Here is a 21,187-nt window from a genome sequence, read left to right as displayed (position 1 = left end):
ACAGTTTCCCTGCGTTTGAGTCAAGTAGTCACGCAATTTCCCTGGTTTTTCTTTTTCTGATTATGACTTGCAAGTTGCATCTGTTTTGGTGCAAAAAAGTTAATCCGCTGAATTTTCAAATAATCACGTAGGCGGGCTTAAGTTGGCATTGATCTGGCAACTCTACCTCGTATACATGTTGCTAGAACTTCGCATCGTTGCTGAGAGAGCAGAGACGAACAAATGAGCAGCTCTCTCTGAAACCGGTTTATTAGAAAACGTGTTGCCGGCAAGGTAAGTAGAGGTATGAGGTAAAACGGCCCAGCAACATGTCGAGGAGCCGCACCTCACCTCATTTCACAATAAGCAATCACAATATTCGGAATCGGCTTGGATTTTACCTTGCCGTTTTTCTTCAACAACAGTGAAGGCGGTATTTTTAAAAACTAGCAACATTGCGACTGTGTTTTTTTAAACCTTGTTTAAACACTAGCCAATCTTGAAGAAAATTTAATCATCAACGACCTAAAATGATGTGGGCAGGGCTATATGTTCTATCTAGCTAATAATATTCCACGGAATATAAAATCGGAATATGTAACATATAACCTGAATTCGTCAGTATATTTACGGTATATCGTAAAAATGAGACGGTATACTTTGGTATATTTCTGAGGTTCGAACGGTATACGACGATAAGTCTGCTCGCTGCCAGCAACGCTTTTAGGTCCCCAGCAACATTGACGTGACAGCACTGCGACTGTTTTTTTTTGTTTAATATTTTTGTTGAAACCGTGTTTTTGTCAAAATAAAAATCATGCAAGTACTTAAAAGTAGTTAATTCCATACACAAATGTTGCGGCAACATTCATTTGTATGGGCCAGATTCATGTGCCGCGGAAACGAGCAACATGTCCCGCAACATTCGGCATACCCTAGAAATTGGTTGGGCGGGCGTATTTTCCTTGCGTCTCTCAGAAAAAACAAAAAACTCCCAACTTTCAAACTGCGCGGTCGCTGCGCGTCGCTGAACGGAAAAATAAGTGTTTTTCTTTATGCTCGCGTGAAGCGAAGAACTTGTGAATATAATTAAGAAGCGCGCGTTTTCAAAGCCATTTAGCTAAGCACTCTAACTAAGAAGTTGGCCAAAAGTTTTTCTTGTTCGCCAGCATCGTTGCCGTCGCCGCCGCCACCACAAGACGGTTGTTGGGGCTGCTTGTCGAAAAGTGCTCCAACAAGATTTCCACTTGAAATTCCTGAATTTCGTCTCGCAATCGGAATATAAAAGCGCAATTCGAATAAAATACGAATGAAAATTAAGTTTTTCGCAACGCAAAGAGCGGAGTGATTATTGTACAAGTGCCTGTGGTTTTTGTAAGTGTGTGTGTGTGCCGCGTCTGTCGAGTGTGTCACAATTTCTGAGCGGAAAGGACTTTTGGATTAGCGGTGCTTTTGACTCTGTTCCTGCTCCTGCTTCTACTCCTGCTGCTCCGCCCCCCTCACCTGGCTGAATTCAAACGGTAAGTGCTCGCTGAAATTATACAGTTAGACGGTGTCTGAGCCACTCCACAACTTATACAATATTTGGTCCGCAATTTGTTGTAGTGTTTGGGTATTAGCATTTTTATGTGCTGCCTGCCGCCGCCTTGGCCAAAAAAGTTGACAAACAAAACGCACACTGGCGCACACGCACACGTATTCACACAAAGGATTTCATTACATTTTGGGTGGGACGCGACACTGCCGTCGCCACCAAACAGTAACAGTAACTGTAACTGTAACGCAACGTAACGTAACCCTCCCCCAGGCTATGGTCCCGTCCCTCTCTCTCTCTCCTTGTGCTGCTTCTACGTTTCGTTTTGTTTGCGGAAACGCCGAATGCTGTGCTACTGTATTTCTATACCCCGTACTTGAGAGGTGTGCAAGGGGTATGTTACATTCGTGTACTGTCCTGTTTTGTGTTTTAATTCATTGAAAAGTTGGTTATGCACCTTGACAGAGTGGAAACTTTGGGAGAGACTAGTTCTCTGCTCATGAAAACCAGTTCCTGTGCAGTAGCAGGGGTATGCTCTAGTCGAGAGTGCCGGCTTAAGCTTTCTGACTTTCCTTTGGTTCTTCTGTTACAGCCTCTCCCGCACACGTACAAACATATGTATGTGTGTGCGTATGTGTCTGTTTTTCTGTTATTTATTTTGATGGCGTATTTTGCTTTTCCGCTTTGTCCGAATTGCGTAGCGCCTCTTTCTCTGTATTTCGTAGCTCCTGTCTCTCCTCTTTCCTCTGTCTTCTAGTTCTAGCTTTGCCCTCTCTCTCTCTCTCTCTCTATCTTCCTGCATTGAAATGAGTTGGCAATAAATATGGCCCACTGTCAAATAAAAGGGCGATGAGCCAGCCTTTTTCCTCTGCCGTTTCCTGTCCCTGCCTCTGCCCCTGCCCTGCTACTGTCTCTCTTTCGCTCTCTCCTTCGCGCTGTTGTTGCTCTAATCTCAGGGGACACTAATGTTTTACGACACTGGCGATGTCCTGTCCTGTCCTGTGCCTTCAATACATACTTAATGCACACATCAATGGCAAATTAGATATACTCCAGAAGCAAATGTACTAATAACAATCATTGAGAGAGTATCCTCTGTGTCCTGTGTGCGTCCTGTCTACGTCCTGCGTGTGTGTGACGACGATTGTTCTGTTGATTTGGCTCTTACTTCCAATACATTGGCATTCATTCAAGAGAGTGAGAGAAAGCAGAAGTAGGAGGAATCCCAAATGAGAAGAGGAGGAGAGGAGGAGGAGGAGGAGCAGGAGCACTTGTGCCTGCCTCATGTCTTATTTGTCGTCGCCCAAATGGAAATCGTTTTGTTTCTGTTTTGTCAAGTGACAAATTTTCATTGTCCTCCCCTGCCCCCAGCCAACAGCCCCTCTCCCAACCGACAGCCGCCGCATTAATCGCTTACTTAAAAACAGAAAAGAACCCTGAAAGATCTTCAGAGCGGGGAATGGGACACAAGACAGAAGACACAAGACAGAAGACGAGTGTAAATAAACACTCAAGTGCTTGCTGGCCTGGAAGGAGGAGCCACGACTAGCTGATATCCTCCAAGGTGTGTGGAATGGGGCGGACAATTATTTCCTAACATATTAAGTAGATTACAGCGCTTTAAATTGTTTTCAGAACATCATAGACTATGTTTCAACTTAAGAATCGAAATATACTCAAAAACTAAAGCATGATTCTGAATGATTTTCGATGAAAGTTGGTTTTATATTTCTTTAGAATTGTTCAAACTAAATACACTCGTTCTTTGCCGGCTAATCTCCACTGTACTTACATCGTATTAGTGCCGCTTTTCAGTGGCATTGCTCGGCGGCACATTCCCCCAGTTTGCTTTAATTTCCACTCTGTTATCGCAAGGAAGGGGCCCTCTTTAATCTCTTATGGCTTTCCATTCCCCCCCTCCTCGCCTGCTCTTTACGTCTTTATTTTCCAGCCAAAAAGGTAGTGCAATCGATTTGGATTGATTTTGTTTAAACAAAAGTGCACACGAAAGCAGATAGCTGTAGCTGTGGAAAGAACACTGCCACCAAAATCCCCACTAAGCCTTTGGGGCAGCAACTGGACCGTCACTGGGTGCCTAGAGGCCGGATTGCAGTTTCGATTCGTTCGAATTGAGGATTCCTTTCGGTTCAGTAAATAAACATCGCACAATAATGTTTTGGAGGGCAGGGCAGGTCTTTAATGCCACCCAATCGGCATGCAGGTAATCCCATTCCACTTGCCACACTGCCCCACACACACACACACACATCCACCTATTGCCTATTCCTATCGTTGCTTTGGTAATTAGTTGAGAATTGGATTTGGGATCACATAAAAGTGTTGATTACACGCATTCCCCATACCATAGCCGTGCCCCTTCCCTGGGTGCCAAGTGTTTTGTTTTCCTGCTGTCTTATCTCTAGGGAATGGATGGATGGTTGGGGCAAGTATTAGGGTTACACACGGACACGAGTGAAAGGCAGGTGTAAGAAGTTTGGGGCCCGCTCCAGCCGGCAGCTCTGTCCGATGCTCTAATTAATCGCTTTCATTGCAGGGAATTTCATCTACGCACTAAATTGATTGAGGGGCTTGATTGAGAGAAGACAGTTTGATTGGGATGATGGCCATTTCAACAATTACTATCTGCCCTTTAACACTTTGAGTATTTGGGGAGAGTTGGGGAAGATTAGGAGTAGATTGAGGCAAGAAGTAAGCTGTTCGAGGGACTAAAGAGATTTGAAGGCACTCAAAATAATGAAAATGAGGGAGAATGATGGAAATACAGTATTAACCACAGAAAAATCCACTTTCGGAATCATTTTTGATAGATTTTAATGGTAAAAACGATGGAGAGAGGAATGTACAATAATAGGGATTAAGAGAGAGATCATTCACTCAAGTGACATTTTAGGCAATTCAGATTAGACAAAGGTCTCAAGCCCTAGATCTGATCCAGCGGTCTAATCATATTCGTGTTAGATCTTATCTATAATTTGATGTTTAGACAACACACAGCCCCTAACCTCAGAGCGCTTCCTCCAACCGTTTTGTCCGTAACAAATGGCCAACATTCTCCCCCCGCCTGCAAGTCATGGCTGGAGTCGTGGGGGGAGGGCAAAGAAAAAACATCAAAGTCATTTCATGTCTTCATAAATTCCCTTGCCAAAAAGGAAGACCGGACCTCTGTCCTCCCTACTGTGCCACTCTCTTTGGGTCTGGCCCGGAGCCCACTCTCTGGCCTAAGTGAAATGACCTGCCGTTTTCCTTCCCAAAAAAGAGGAATATCCCAAGACCCAAGCAAACCTCAAACAAAAAGCACAATTGGGCGCTAAAAAAGAGAGGGGGAGAGTGAGAGGGAGATCGGGAAGCGAGGGAGGGTTAATGCCTTATCGACATGCTGCAATCTATGTATTTAATTGACTTGGCTGCAATTATAGTGTACACTATATATATAAATACCTATATACCTACATATATATATATGTATTGTCTGCTGTTGGTGGCTGGTGTCGTCTTCCTGCAGATAAAACGCCGTAAAATAAAAAAGAAATACTTGCCTATAATGATTTCGCATAAATCGTGACTACTCGCCAAAACGAAAGGCGAGAATTTATACTAACACAGGCACTGGCCCTGGCACTGGCTCTGGCACTGGCTCTGGCACTGCTGATACCCTCTAGCCTTTCCGAGGGTATCGCAGAAAAGACAACCTTTACGGTGCTGTATATTCATTCATTGAATGGCCCATCAAATTGTTGTTGAATGGATATTTCTTTTCCGATCCTTAGAGTATCTATATCTTCGTTTTCCCTCAATCTATGGCTCGTTTCATGTTGTTTGGGGAGCCACAACAAGTTACAATGTATAGGCAATGCTCCACGCTCCACGCTCCACCATTCCTTGCTTTCAGAGTGGAGTGTCGCTCCGGTGTCAGAGGCTAGTCCCCCACCCCCGTCCCTTTCGACGAGGCTCGCCTCGAGTTGCGGGTCTGAGACCTCTTTTGGTCAGCCAAAGTCAAGTTAAGGCCTGGGCCAAAAGGCTGCAAAAAAAAAAAGGAAGGAAAACCTGTAAGCACTCGCCTTCGTGGCCGTCTCCTAGAGATGCGCACGTGACTTGGTCAACCAGCCAGGGCCTCTCGCTCCCCCTCTCCCTCTCTCCCCCCCTCTATCTCTTTGAGACGTTCACCAAAATCACGTTCTTAACAAATTGAAATTTATGAATGTTGCCCCACAGCAGCAGATTTAATTCTTATTTATAACAACAATTAATAGCCAGAGAATAGATTGTTAAAGGCGGGCGGGGGGGGAGCAATAAAAAAGAAAAATAAATTTCAAAAATTAACCAAGAACTTTCTAAAGGGGGAACCCCCCCATCACTCCCTGTCCCACTCTCACGACATCCTCTCTAGGAAAATCAAAAGCTGCAAAAACATTTAGCGCTGCTCTTGCTCTGCGGAGTGGACGAAGGGAGGGGGGGAGGGAGGGACGGCACTGATGGACATTGTGTCTCTGGCCATTGCCAAATCGTTAGCACTTGGCGGAGACAGACCCGGGGACACGGACGCATCCGAACATCAGCATCGTCATCATCGCCATCATCCGCCTCCCCTCCCCCTTCTCCCTCTCTCTCTCTCTCTCTCTCTCTCTCGGGGAGACATGGCTCGTTCGTTGCGGCGGGGCTTAGACCTTTCGAGTGTGTAATGGAATAAAAATATGTATTTAAACTTTATTTGATTGTCGTTGATTTCGGACGAAGAGAGCGTTCCCGGGACGGGTTCCGCTCCCTCCCTCTTATCTCCATCCATACTCACCTCTCGCTCTTACTCCCTCTCTCCCTCTCTCTCTCTTTGCTGTCCATTCCTAATGAGGGAATGTAATAAACCAATTTAGTTTTCTCTTTTCCTCTCCCCCATTTGCATTCTTCCGGCTTTACTGCCTCTCCGCTTAATTTTTGGAAGCTCCCTCCCCTGCCCCGCCCCTGCCCTGCCCCCCTTTACTGCTTGTTGCCCCGTTGCCCATCATTAGGCCTGACAAAAGTTCTTCCAGCTCATTTGTACAATGAAAAATCTTCCCATAATTAACGGCAGTGGCTTGGACAGTGTCTGCAGGGAGGAAGGGAGGGAGGTACATACCATCTGTAGGTAGGGATGAAAGAATTGTGGAGGAGTAGCAGTCAGTGGAGGAAGGGGGATTGGGAATTTCTATGCCTCGCTGGACACACACAAAAATGAGAGAACAAGAGGAAAGACACCACTCCAGACGACGACCGGGCATTGCCTTGCATTCGGGATTGCGATTGCCTCGAGTGATATTCCCTATTGTTATAGTTTTGTCATTGCTTTTACGAGTATTTTTGTTGCTGTTGCTGTTGCTGTTGCTTTGTGTAGGCCAGCCGTTCCTTCGGGGCGGAATTATTAAAAGTAAGCCAGACAAACACTCCAGCCTACAGCCCATAGCCGTGGGACAGGGCGACCCAGAGAGGGGGATGGGGGATGGCCAGTCGACTCTCATTTGATATATTGCAGGCATCCGGTGGACATTTGTTGACGTGGACGTGATGCTGCAATAAAATCTGCGCCCAGCCTCCAGAGCTCCTCATTATACAAGGAATCCGCTGCAGTCTGCTGGCCAAAGCGGTTGCAGGGTATTACGACTTGGTGGCCTTTTTGGTGCGCCTTGGATGAGCCATGGGGGAGCGGCAATTGAATCGAAAATAACGATAGAGAAAGTGTTTTCATATTTATAGAAAGCTCTTTATAGTTGTTATCTATTGGCATTAAGGTGGATCCAAAAACAAGAAATAATCAAGCCGAAGGCCTTGCCTCAATAGTGCCTAAAGACCAGAAATAACTCCTAGAAGGACATGGGCTTTAGTTGATTTTACTATAAAGGTCATCTTCTAGATCGAAGAGAAGAAAGAGAACAATTTATGTGCCTGCGATTTGTGGAACGAACCATTTCTAATACCATTTGGAATCCTTTTGGTTATCCTGCTGTTAGAGTGTATTCCACATTGCGGTCTGAAGGCTCCCCTTTACTATTTCGCTTTGGAGTTTTCTACCTCTTTGCCGCTCCCTCTCCCCTCCCTCTCCCTCTCCCTCTCCCTCACTCTGTCTCTTTTTGTGCCGCTTTGGGTTTGCTTGTCATTGTTGTGGTTGTCACATTGTCGCCATCGTTGTCTCCGGGCCATCATTTGTGGCCCGCACAAACACACACAAACACAATCACACACACACACACACACTCACACACACACACACAGACTCCCAGACCAATAAAAGGCCAACCGTCTGTTGTAGTTTTCTACCAACACAATTTTTTTTTACTCTTTGGCTTCTCTTTCTGTTTCTGTTTCTGTTTTTCATCTTTCTTCTTTTACATTTTGTTGTAGCCAAATATTTGAGCAGGCAAACAGTTAACAACAAAAGCAGCAACAACGGAAAACCGCATCCCACGTTCAAATCAAGGAAAAGCTTCCAGCTCCAGCTCCGGCTCCAGCTCCAGTTCCAGTTCCAGTTCCAGCTCCAGCTTCCCCTCAATTTTCCCCCCGGAAAAAATGTGTCGCATCGTTTTAATTAAATATTTTCAATTTTATAGGCTTGTTTGCATTTGCATTTGAATTTTAATTTTGTGTCGATTTTCCCAGCCCCAACCCCGGCCCACACCCTCCTGCCCCCTTCTCTTTGACTATTTTCTTGGGGTCCCCAGAAATGTTTCTATTTATTCGTTTTTGATTCGTTTGATTTCGGTTTCCCCCCAAGATTTGGGGCCCCCAACAACAACCGTGAGACGGTGACACCTGGTGGTCTGGTCAGAGAGAGGCCCGGACGTGGTTCGGGGACCGGGGACCGGGGACTGTGGACAGGTCTGATCTGCATTTACATTCCCATTTCCATGCCCATTTCCATGCCCTTTCCCCATTTCTTTTCAGCATCAAAATTGACCATTTTTCATGTTCATCTTTGGGTTTCGGCCTTTGGTTGCTGTTTCGGTTCATTAGTTAGGATTACCGGACAATTATGTCGCATTTCGGACCCACTAATAGTTGTTTATTTATACAATTATAAAATTGAAAGCTCACATAAATTTGTAGTGCGTGAGCGTGAGGTTTCGAGGGTTATTTGGGGGGGAAATGGGAGAAGAATCCATTCTCTGCAGCGAGTGAAAGTTCTTTCCGCTAAGGAGGGGGGCAGTTCCATCTTTTGTGGCAACAAAACTTCGACGGACTGGGCCCTGGGGGATGTCCAACAAAAAGGCCCTCAATCGGCTCCACCGTCCACACTAATGGCCCTCAATCGGGTCTTATAGTGGTGGATTATATACAGAATTATTTCTTTTGTTACCGAATTTGAATTCGAAGCTGGAGCCAAGGGAAACGGATATGAAAACTTTCAAGATGGCATTTGAAAGCGTAATTGAAGTATACAAAAAAAAATCTGCATACACCCACAATAAATATAGTACAATATAGTATTCCCAGGCCATATTGATTTGATCCCTGTCATGAATCAATATTTAACGTTTCGATGTGAAAGATAAACATTTCCCATGGAAATGCCCTAGATAAAAGTCATCCCCCCATAATTTCCTCCTGGGATTCCCATCGAACGACGAATAGATATAACTTTATTTTGTCGTTGATGAAGCTATAACCGTAGATCCCTGTAACCCCAAGCATATCTAGTATTCGTTCATTTACTTTGCTTATCGTGGAAATATTCTATGTTTCCCAAGCCCTAGCTCTCGCTCTCCCTCTCGCTTCTCGGCTGAGAACTTTAATAATGTCACACCCTCCATCCCCCCTCCCCACCCCAATACAAACACCGGAAACGTGGGCAATATTAATCGGTTATCCCCCCTTCCCTGCACTCATGCTCCCCTTTTACATGTGTGCTTTGGATGCACTTTATCGTAACCCCAAATCAATTTATTTATGAGCGCTGGACGCTTTAGTGGAGCAAACAACTAAAAGGAGATTATTAAAGTGGGGAACAGCCTTCCGACTGAAGATTACCCCGTACTGCCAGCAATACCTTGGGAAATGGGAGTACCGGTACCAGGATCGATGCCTTTGTTGATGGGAGGTGATGATGGATCATCTTTTTGTTTTGGTTTGTTTCCACCGATCCCACACACCATACACCCCTTTGCCCTCTACGAACAATGGGCAGCACAAAAGCTTCGAGGCCTTCGCAGTGCCCGATAAGGCTGCGAAGATGCCGAAGTGCATTCGTCGTGTCGTCGTGTTCAGGCCAGCCGACTGCAGCGCCGAAGCATAGTCCCCGCTCAACAGTTGCGATGCTCTGCGGCTCTCTGCGGCTCCGAGGTGGTGGCTGGCATTCGTCTCTCTCTCTCCCTTTTTCGATCACGGTGCAATAAAAGTACAAAAAGCAAATAGGTCCGACCCTTGGCTACGAATGTGCGTGTGTGTGTGCGTGCATGAATGAACGGGAATGAAATGAATGAAAAATGTGCGTTTCCGCTTCGCTTTGCAATAATAGTTGGGAAATTGGTCCCCGGGGGGGTGGGGTGGGGTGCACAGAGATCCCTTCCATTTCCATTTCCATTCCCATTTCCCGTTAAATGTGTCTCATTAGTGTGGTACCACATTCCTCATGGATGTGGGCGTGGTCCGTTAAGGGGTTCTCCGGCCCGCAGATCAGAAATTTTGTCAAATATTTTAGAGAGTGCGTGCCATGAATGAATTGTCGTTTAAATTAAATTAAAGCCCAGCCAAGCCAGGCCAGGGAGAAATTGCAATTGCAATGTGCCACCACCAATGTGCCACCAGGAGGCGGCCACGGATGATGCTGTAGCCACCCCAACCTTCGTGGATTCGTGGATAAAAACAATCTGTTTGCTGCCTGTCACAAGACAAACAAGCAGCAGCATCGCGAGGGGGGAGGGAGACAGGCGAAGGAGACTCGTAAAAGTCCACAGCCAACGATTTGTTGTTACGCTTAACGGTAATGCACGAAGGCGAAAGGTGGCTGCGACGCGACGCGACGCGCCGCACAGTGGGACCGAAACCCATCAAGAGGGAAAGAGGGATGATTGCGGATCGAAATTCATGCGCTGTTGATCCCAAAGGGGTTAATAGTGTTTCGGGATCTTTAATTAATTATTTGTATGCACACAAGCGGGCAATACTCTACTCGTGTGTGTGTGTGTGTTGCAGGGAGTTTATCCCAGTTCTATTCTGTTTTCGGAGTGATCCTATGCAAACAGAGATCAACTTTCAATCGATTTAAAATATAGAAAAAACGAGGAAGGGAAAATAATTAATGCGCTAATGAATTTCAGCCATCAAATCAATTAGCGTTCCCTGGAATAAGATTAGCAGGGCTCGAATATCATAAGTAATCCATATCTCTCATAGATCGTTTTCTGGTAAAGATTGCTTAGATGAAACGCTTTTAAATAATTCCATTCTATAGGTACAAAAGAAACACACCCATATTTAATTTAAATATTCGGGGTTTTAAATACAAATATAATGAAATTAAATCATTTTTACTTGGATTTAATTGGATGTTAATGCATTGAAAAATTTGTTTAACACGGCCCATATATCATTTAAATATTAATCACTTTAAAATAAATACCTCAAATATCTTCAATTTGTTGGATATATATTTTAATTTAAATATAAAATATTATTTAAAACAATATGTCTTTCGAAATGTAAGTGAAAACACCTCTATTTGAATTATATTTCCCCTCTCGACTCTCTCAATCAAAGTGAAAATATGAAAATTTCAGGGCTTTTCTTCAAAGTTCTGCAAGTTCCTGCGCCACTGTCCTCCCGCTTTTGATGGATTTTTTTTTTGTGGGTTTTCCCCCTCTGCGTGGCGAAGGTTATTGCAATCGCAACACCTAAGCCGCGGGCACAGGACACAGGAGACGCATACAGCCATAACCCACTCGCAATCCCTGTGCAACACCAGACCATCCCACATCCCACATCCCACGTCCCAGAGAAGAGGCCAACCCATCTCATCCAATCTATGGCCGAGCTACACGGAACCCGAACTCCCTTTCTGTTGGGCATTTTTAATGCTTTTAATTTTTGCCGCGCCACCGAACAACGGGAGGGGAAAAGAGCGGGGAATGAGCACTAAAAGTAAGCCCAAAAAAAAAAAAAAAAAAAAAAACGAAGAAAAGTAGAGAGAGAATGGGAGAGTGGGAGAGTGGAAGAGGAGTATGCTTTTTGGGGGTAAGATTCGGTTAGGGGTTGCAAATGTCTCTCTATACGCGAGCTAGTGAGGGTGTGTGTGCATCCTTTGAATACATGTGTGTGTGTGTGAGTGTGTGTGTGTGTCTGTGGAGTGGAAGGCAACCCAAAAATGTGCAAAAAATGGGCGTGGCGCGACTCGACGCGTCGCGATATATCTAATGGCATTGTTTCCGAGAGTTGTCGCCGTCGCCGTCTCCAAACTCGGGTTTTCCCCCTGTTTAATGCATGCGCTGGCAAATGTCGAAATGATGTACTTGCCACCACTTCACCGCCCCCCGCCCCCCCCCCCCCCTGTGGTGCAGGGGCATATGCCTTCCGACTGCCTGCTAAATATGCAGCTGTTAATGGCTCAAAAATTAAAACATTAAGGCGTCTCCGTCCCCGTCAACGACTCTGATTGGAAATGTGTGTGTGTGTGTGTGTGTGTTTGGGCTTTCATGTAACCCTCCAGCCCCCCTGCCACTGCCACTGCCACTGCCACTGCCACTGCCCCTTCTGGGCGGGAAAACGCTGAGTAATATGAAAAGTGCACCTTGCATGGGAAAAGATTCAACATCTTTTGAGGTTTCAGTGGTTGTTGAGGGGCGAAACGGAGGTACTGTACCCCTCCGAAGGAGGTCGAATAGTTAGGAACAGGTTCCACTTGGAATTCACATGAACCCCTTGAGAATGAATAGCAAAATCTGCTCAAAATCTTCCCCTATGTGAAGATCTTTCTTTCAATCTCCGATTCTCCCGCTTGTGAAGGGTATTCCCCGTTTCGTGGTGGCCTACTTCGTGGATGCCCCTTTTGTGTGTTTATTTTGTTGTTGTTTTCAATTTACGTTTATTTTTTTGTACACTTTTGAAAGGGTTTTTTTTTTGTTTTTTTTTGTGTTTTTGTGGGTCACTCGAAAGGTGAGCCCTGGCAGGGGGTATGCCGAGAATTATGGAAAAATATGTTAATTAAAGTCTGAATTTTAGTTGCTTTTTCGTACGAGAGTGCTCGTTATATAGGGGTTCCAGAGAGAACCTTTTCAGAACTGAAGGAAAATCAATTGAAAAATTCGAAATTCGTTTGAAAATTGAGTTTGGTGCCGGGTTTTTCCCATTGAGAGACGAGTATTGCTGGTAAAATTAATTTCCGCTAAGGTTTTCCGCCCAAATGCAAACCAGGGCAGGGGGGGGGAGGAGAAGGTTGAGCGGGAGGGAAACTCTATTATATCTTTCATTCTTTGCTTTCCTTTTGCTTATTAACTTTTCTCTTGCCTTTTGCTTGTTTTGCTTCGCCCCGAGCCGCCCTCTGCTCTCCTTTCCCCCCTCCGTTTGCCCTCAGCACATTCATCCTTTCATTTGTGGCCACATTTTCCTTGGACTTGACTCGATTCCCCCAATTTTTCGTTCTATATAAAAGAAAAACACGGCACACAATTCCCTTGGCGAACATTTCCGAGAAGCAACAATGCACCACCCTCTGGGCTCCCCATTGCCCCATCTCTCTCCGTCTCTCTCTCTCTCTCTTTCTCTATCTGGGTGTGGGTCTCTCTTTATCTCTGGGCTCTCCCCCATTCCCCTGGGCGGACAGTAACAACGTTAAACAACATTGAAGCATAGACAAAGGCAAGCTACTTACAAGCCGCATGCCACCAAAACACAAAACCAGAATGTAGTCATCCTCCTCCCCTGCTCTAAGCACTCCCCGCTGCACAGTACCCCCCTGCCGCCCCTGCCACTGCCCCACCTGACACATCTTATCTTATCCGCGCAGGTGCACGCCACACGGCGGCTCAACGGGCGACAAGACAGCGACAGCGACAGCGACAGCGACAGCGACAGTGGAGCTCGAATAAAGAGCAACTGCCGCCCCACCCCTCCCATGCCTCTGTTGAACCTGCTGCCCATGCGCACAGTGCGCGACATGAATGACAAGTCGTTGAACAGCAAGAATTTATGACTTGAAGAACAAGAAATAGATTGTTTTTGGAGACGAAAGAGGCAGCGAGGCAAAACAGAAAGAGAACATGTAAAGCCGTAACGAACGTGCAAGTTTCCCCTAAGCGAACGGATACATTCCCATCGAATCACACGAAAAGAAAGCAGCACCGATTGCATGATTTATCAGATCTGAGAAGCTTTAGAGCTCTATTTTCGGAGCCTTAATGGGGCCCCTTGCAGCTCTTAAAGAGTTGCCCCATACATCCCCCACCGCCCCAAAGTGCTGGCCAAAGCAACATACCCCAATTACCCTACAATTACCGCGTATAAATCAGAGTTTGGGTCAGAACGGAGAATGCAAATCACTTGAGAAGGCAAATGAAAAGGAAAATGGAAATGGAAACGCGTGGGGGGAGAGAACATCAAAGACGGGAGTCCGTCTAATGAGTAAAATGCATTATTTGACCCCTGGCCTCCACAAATTAGCCCCTGTCTGGGCCCCCGATTCCACTCATGGGGTCTGGGGTCGTCTCGTGTCTGGACTTCTGTTCTTCCATCTGCCATGAGGGGGCAAGTCTCAGGGCGAGGGGGCAGTAGGGAAATGGCTTTCAACAGCAGCAGCAGCAGGCTCACGATTTATCAAACAAATTTCATCATGTGCTGCCTGGGAAATGTGTTTCTGATGATGTCTCGGCCGCTGCTGGCCCACAAGAACAGCAGCTAATTAAAATGGCTTATAATTTTCATGATTTACACTTGCAGCCCCCCCCCAACCGAATTTCCCCACCACCCCGCTCGCTGGCCTGGCCCGTGGCTATGTTTGTGTTTTGGGTTAAAAGCTCATAAAATTAAAGGCCCTAAAAACATGGCGTGGGCCCCAAAAGGGAGGCAGCAGGCAGGGCCAGTGTCTAGAGATGGGAAAGCGGCACAGTAAAGGGCGGCATTTGAGGGAACAAGAACAAGAATTTGCTATATTTTTGAGAGGATTCTGGGTGTTAAATAAAGGCCAAAGGTATGCACATATAAAGCAATCAATCAATCAGTTGCAAGCCATCAATCGTTTCTATAATCTGAACCCCTTTCAAGTGCTCGGAGGACAGATAAATGAATAAAGGATCGAAGAGACTTCTGGGGTGTAAAACCCCCTCCTTGACCCTTACAAGGAACTCCCAAGTGTTTCCATAACCGACGGCAGTCCATACGTCCTGCACCAGCGAAAAGTACTAAAGAGTTAAAGCCGAGAATCGGAAAACAAATTACAAGTCGTGTGCATGATGCGGCGCTTCTTCGTGCCTCTTGGTTCGTGCCTCGTGCCTCGTGCCTCCTGTGTTCGTGCCCCTATCTGCCATCTCTATGAAATGTGAAGAATGAAACCTGCTTTTGAGCTTTTTGATTGTGCAAAGGCCCCAACAGGCAACAGCCACAAGAAATTGTAGGCGCACATTTGGTTTTTATGCTATCCGGTGCACAAAATATAATTCAATCAACGCCAAGTGCCACGCCCCCCTGCCACCACTGCCTTCCCTGCCACCCTTTGCCAGCAAAGGCATCAGTCTCAACGCCTCAACCACTAGTACATACATTTTTTTTTCTATATTTTGTTGTTGCTGTTGTTGTTGTTGTTGTTTTTTAAGTTATTTTTGACTCTTGCATGCCGCACGTCAGCGATGGAGGAGGTGGGGCAGGAGTAGGAGTTGCCAGAGCTGGAAGAGAAATGTTCCCCAAGATATTGTACAGTATATATCGTCGTATCGTATATACATATGAGAAATATGGCATATGAGCGGAGACCCCCAGACCAAAAAGAACCGACCAGATGATGGTCTCCTTCCCAACTCTCCTTCAAGATCCCCTGCCCTCGCTGTCCCCCCCTTCTGGCCCGGTGTGCCGGGGGCTCTGCGGCTGTCAGCTCACGGCGCGCGCAACAGCATAAATCAACTTATTTCATTGGAATTTATGTTTTGTTGCACTGGCGCGTCGCCTTGCATCGGCATCGGGCACTGGGCACTGGGCGACAAGAGGAGAGGCAGTGGCAGTGGCAGAGGCCCTGTGCAACACACACTGACTGAGACCGGAGCTGAGACGCCACCAGCAGCAAAGGCATTCATCCTGAATCATCGTGAAGGGATGCCCTTCTTCTTCGGAAGATTTCCTTAAAAAGACCAACTGCATCTCCTCTGGGAAGAGTTTTCCAGTTGAAAGAGAAAGAGAAAGAGAAAGAGTATTCCCCATTCGTTCAAGTGTCGGGAAATGATGGCATTTCGCATTTCACGCTTGTTGCCGCCTGGTTGTATGTGCAATTGCTTCATTTGGCGGCAATGTCTTGATGGAGGAGACGGAGAGAGGGAACTGCAGTCGGGAGTCGGGAGTCGGGAGTCGGAGAAGGTGGTGCCTCCAGTAGCGGCAGGAGGCAGGAGGCAGGAGGCAGGCGGCAGGCGGGAGGAGGAGTGCACAGGCCGCGTGTTAAAATGTACACTTTGCATTTAAATCATTCCGGGAACTCTGTCGAACTGGGTGCTGGGTTCGTTATATTTATCTGTTGCCGTTGCTACCTCTGCTGCACTGTTGCACTGTTGCACTCCTCTTTTTCTATCTCTCTCTCTCTCTCGAAACAGGAACGGAACTCAATCAGGCGGCATGGACTGGGGGAAATAAGCAAAATTGAAAAGCCAAGCAATTTTCCTTTTCCCATTTTCCATTCGACTTCTGTTGGTTCCGTTTGTGGCTGCAGATCCCAGAGCTTAGATCTCAGAAGTGCTTAGAATGCGGTGGAGTGCTCTTTGGAGAGATTAAATACCAATCAAATGGGTACTCGAATCAGGCCAAGACCTGTACTGTTTCCCTTTGAATATTTGCTAATATTCGGCCTGAAATGTGGAAATATTTCGAATGATTTATGACCCTAGAGTCTAGACTATGAAGCCATGGAAATACCAATCGCTATATTCTTCCTCTTTTATCTCTTTGCAGGTAGGTACGAAGAAATGTGCTTCTCGGGAGGAGTCTATCGCTGGAAATATCAATGGGAAAGTATAGATAATGAAAGAACTAACCCAATTCCACAGACAGTTGATGGATGACTTATATTCGACGTATAATTATGTTGGAGATACTGGAAAAAGCAACAAAACCCACATAAGGGAGAATTCTAACTAAATTTTGGGAAGATGGAAGATATTTTTCCTGAGAAGTGGCTTAAAAACTTCTCATTGGAAGATATTTCCTATCAGAAATGGTACTTTCTTTCGGCTTCTCACTGTGACCTTTCCTTTCTTTAAATTCTAGAGTTCTCTCCCATCAAATGTAGAGATTTTTCAGCTAATTCTTCCTGTTTTTCCCTCATAAATCCCTACCATTCCATTCCACTCCATTAACGAGGAAATGCATTTTCTTTTGAGTATTTTTCCTGGGAATTTTACTATTTTGTCCGCCAATTATTCCTCCTCCAGCAGACCCCACCCCCGCTCTGCCATTGTAGCGGTTAATTATGTTATGCTAAATATTCTCACACACCCCCGCTCTCTCGTTCTCTCTCTCTCTCACTCTACATTCTTGAATTTATGAAACACTTAAGCAACAAAGTTGCCTCCCCGTGCCCCACTCTGCAGCAATTAGACGGCATTTCCATTAGCGTTTAAGCCATTCATCCAACTGCCTGCCGCCTGCCCCAACTGCCAGTCTGGTGTCTTCACACCTGCCCACATCTTTAGTAAATATACTTACGTGAGAGTACATTTGTATTTGAAAGAACAAACTACCGAAACAAGAAAAATCCTGTCACTTTTTGCCAATTAAGCGGCAAACGTAAAAGCAAGAAGGAAAAGCAAGAAGAGAGGGAGAATCCTCTGCCTGTTCTACCAACTCGATTGATACGCTCTCGTGAGGTGTGCGCGCAAGGTATATCTAACAGAAGGTAAGGCTTACAAGTTTGTCTACCCTGCTAGCGCCTCCTCCTCTTGGTAGCGGCCTCTATTGGAAAGCAATTAGGAGCTCACAGAGAGGAAGCGATCTTACCTTTTATAGTTCTTCCCATGTGACAATCAATGCCTCACCTTTCATCCATACCTACCCTTTGTGCCTGCCGATCATCCATCAAACGCCTCTCTATCTCTCTCGGCCGCGCTCTCTCGTTTTCTGTCTTCGTGTGCATCTAAGAGAGTCGTGGAAACGGTCAACGGCTGACGCTGACAGCGCTGCTGCTTCAATTAGCGTCAGCGTCGGCGTCTGTTTATTTGCAGATTTGCTTTACTTTTTGTTTTCTGGTTTTGATTTTGCCTTTGTTGCAGATTTTGTTGCCTTGGGGGTCGGTCGGCGGCACATGTGAAATAAAGCAGAGACAGGGAAGAATAAAGAAGTAAAGAGAGTGGGGCAGGGGAGGGGGCGGGGGGGGGAGTAGGTAAAGACAGAAGAACGCCTAAAAAGAATCGACTTTTCTTCAACTGTTTAATTGCATTTGGCTTCTGCTTTTGTTGTTCTTGCTGTCTGGATTGCTGCTGCCTGAATTTTGCATTTAATTACTTTGTTTATGGCCCCCGGACAGCAGCAGAAGCACTGGGACCGGCACCGGCACCGGCACCGGCACCAGCGACAGACCGAGCCACCAGCAACAATAAAACTTCAATTTATGTGTGCTCTTCCCTCTGCTCCCCCTCGCCCATTGTGCCCCTGCCACTGGACTACGAAATGTTGTTGAATTCCAATGCACAAATTGACAGGGAACGCAACCCATTATCCCACCCGCACCCGCACCCACACCCACACCCCCTTCTCCTTTTCCACTCCCGCGCACTGCTTTTGTTATGTAAACAACGTGAACTTTATACTCTTTTCTGCTACCCTGTAAAGCAGGGAATAACAACTTTTGATGCATTATGGAACATATGCAGAGTCTGTTTCTTTGGGGCTTTTTGAGTGCATCATAGATCATCCATAAAAGTAATCCCTTAAACCACATATGTATGTATGTAGATTTCCATAAAATATTCCAAATAAATGTGAAGATTCCCCATAGAATCCCATAGAACTCTCAGCATCGGATGGCCATATTATATATGATTCGTACCTCCCATCGAAACTATCCATTTGCCAGGATAGAAGCCAGTAACCCAAAAAGTTTAGTCATCGTTTCTTTTGCAATACCGAAAGGTTCTTAGGCACCATGCCATCCCCATACCACCTCCGTCCTTTCATCCACCCCCACGAATCGCCCCGCCCCCGCCCCCGCCCCGTCTAACTTGAAGGCAAAAGTTTTTACCCTGCACAAATAACTCGACTTCTCCGACTCGACTCGCTTTGAATGCTTTGCAATTTCCGCTCTTCTAAATTTGTTGAAAATATTTGCGCTTCCGCCTGCCGCGCGCTCTCTCTCTCTCTCTTCCTTTCGCTGGAGAAAAGAAAAAGTTTTTGTGCTGTGAAGAGCAACAACGCAGCGGAACCCATGAGTGACTGCCCAACCTACCGTAATATTTTAATAAATTTTTGTCGCCAGAAAGAGAGAGAGAGGGAGAGAGAGAGAGAGAGATAGTAGAGTGAGAGAGAACAATCAAAACTCTGATTCCTGATTCGAAACGATGCTGTCGTTGTTATTGCCGAGCGAGCGCCTGCGTCCTAATTAAAAGCAACAAAAATCAACAACAAAAAGTGGGAGGTAAAAAAAGAACAGGTAAAAAAAGTGTAGTGGCTATAACGACTAGATGATACCTATTAAGGAGCAAAAGGAAAGCTCTGATGAGAGACCAAAAGGCTCTTCTATGGCGGGGTTTTTCAGGACGCCCCACAAACAGAGGGCGTGCGCAGGCTATTGGCTGAATCATGCACAAGTCATGTAGCTGTTTTGCGACCTAGAAGATCTCATTCAATCTTCATAGCTGAGGAGGCCACAGCTCTGAGACATACCCCTGGACACCCATCTAAAGGGTGGATCCAGAGCACGCGCAAAAGTGCGTCGAACCCCAACAAAACACTCTCTGGACTGGACTGATGGATCAGCCATGGGGAAACAAACGAAACCAGGACAAAAGCCAGGACTCTGGCAATTTCTGTCCACCGCTTCGAGCGCATTTCCATTCCCATTTCCATGTCAAAGCTGATTTTCAAACTGATTTTCGTGTCCAGTGCAGCCATTTTCCGAGCGATTTCTAGTTTATGTGCTGGCATATTCGCTGATTCCCTGTTGTCCTGTCGCCCGGACTGATGCCTGGAACGGCTGCCTGAAATGGCGTTGGCGGCGGCGCCCACTGATGTGGTAATAAACACCCCTTGTGCAGTCTAATGGACCGTAATTAACTCGTACGCCAGCTGCGACGTCAGCGGCAAACGACAGCAAAACTGCGACGCCAACTGCGACGCCAACTGCGACGCCAACTGGGACGCTGCTGTGCTGCGGTGGTGTACAAGCGATGAATAATAATTTTTTGCCAGGACCGGGAGCGGGACCGGGACCAGGACCAGGACGGACTCAACCGGACCCCACCAATCCCAAGCACAGTGGCTGCAATTGCCGATTTAATGGTCAATAATTTCGGGGTTTGATTTCTCGCTGGCAATTTGCATTACATTTACATACATTAACGGTGAAAGTATAGTACGTACTGGCCAGATGTTGGGAATTACCCATCGATTGGCACAACCATTTGGGTAATCGTCAGAGACATTCCAGATACGGGATACATATGATGCAGTGTTGATTATGTGCGATTTATTGGTTATCTATGGGGTGTTCTACATAACAGATCCACTGGAAACCCCAAAGGCCTCCCGTCATCGATATGCCGGGGGAAACTATGGAAAACTATTGCTTTTCCAAAGCTAATAACCAGGTGAAAACTTTCACTCTCATCCACAACTAATTATTAACTTGGTTTAAACTTGTGCTAAGCCTTGAGCTGAGTGGAAATTAGGGCCAAGAACCAACAAAGCAAAACTTCTGTAAGCCAAAGTTTGAATTACGTTTAGAAATTACAATAGCAGGATGTGAGAATCATTAAGTCATTAAAACATTATTCAACACTTTCGTGGAGATGATGGAAAACCTTTCCCAGATACAATCAGAACAGTGTTGGATACTTGCCGCGGGGAATTTGGGCTTTTTTCTAGGTTTTTCAGTGTTGGATTAGAACTTTTTTGGAATGCAGCTTCAGGATTTGCATAGCTTTTGTGATGGAACATATTCTGTATAATTCTAGATACTTCTTTCATTTCTTCTATAACTTCTATGCTTTTCTGCTGCCTCTTTGAACCCTTTTTTGTGGCAAATATCTTCCAAAAATAGCACCAATGCCCATTGTACCATTGTAGATATCCATTGTTGCTGCTGGTCAGGCTGGTGCCCCTGCTACGTGCCCCGTGCCCCGCTCCCCGCTCCCCCTGCCTGGGATCCTGCCTCTGTTGTTCGCGTGACGGATATTGCCTTGTCACTTGCATGTACGAGAAATGTTAAAACGTGGAGCCGCTCTCGGCCTGGGCTTCGGCTTCGGCTTGGCTTGGGTTGGGTTTCAATGGGTTTTTCCTCTCGTTTGTTGTTTT

The 21,187-nt window shown here is 46.0% G+C and overlaps 1 protein-coding gene across 1 annotated transcript in view; it reads left to right on the top strand.

The window, feature by feature from the left end:
* Positions 1–961: 961 nt before the first annotated feature.
* The window catches only part of LOC108159366 (protein slit), a 54,998-nt gene continuing 34,772 nt past the window's right edge, over positions 962–21,187 (top strand). The window contains exon 1 of the mRNA XM_017292590.2: positions 962–1,499. The gene's annotated coding sequence lies outside the window, so the exon portion shown is untranslated. The remainder of the gene's footprint in view (positions 1,500–21,187) is intronic.

This window comes from Drosophila miranda, chromosome 3 (genome assembly GCF_003369915.1).
Source record: "Drosophila miranda strain MSH22 chromosome 3, D.miranda_PacBio2.1, whole genome shotgun sequence".
NCBI lineage: Eukaryota > Metazoa > Arthropoda > Insecta > Diptera > Drosophilidae > Drosophila > Drosophila miranda.
The sequence above is the reverse complement of the archived record's forward strand: the minus strand, read 5'-3'. Positions and strand labels throughout refer to the sequence as shown.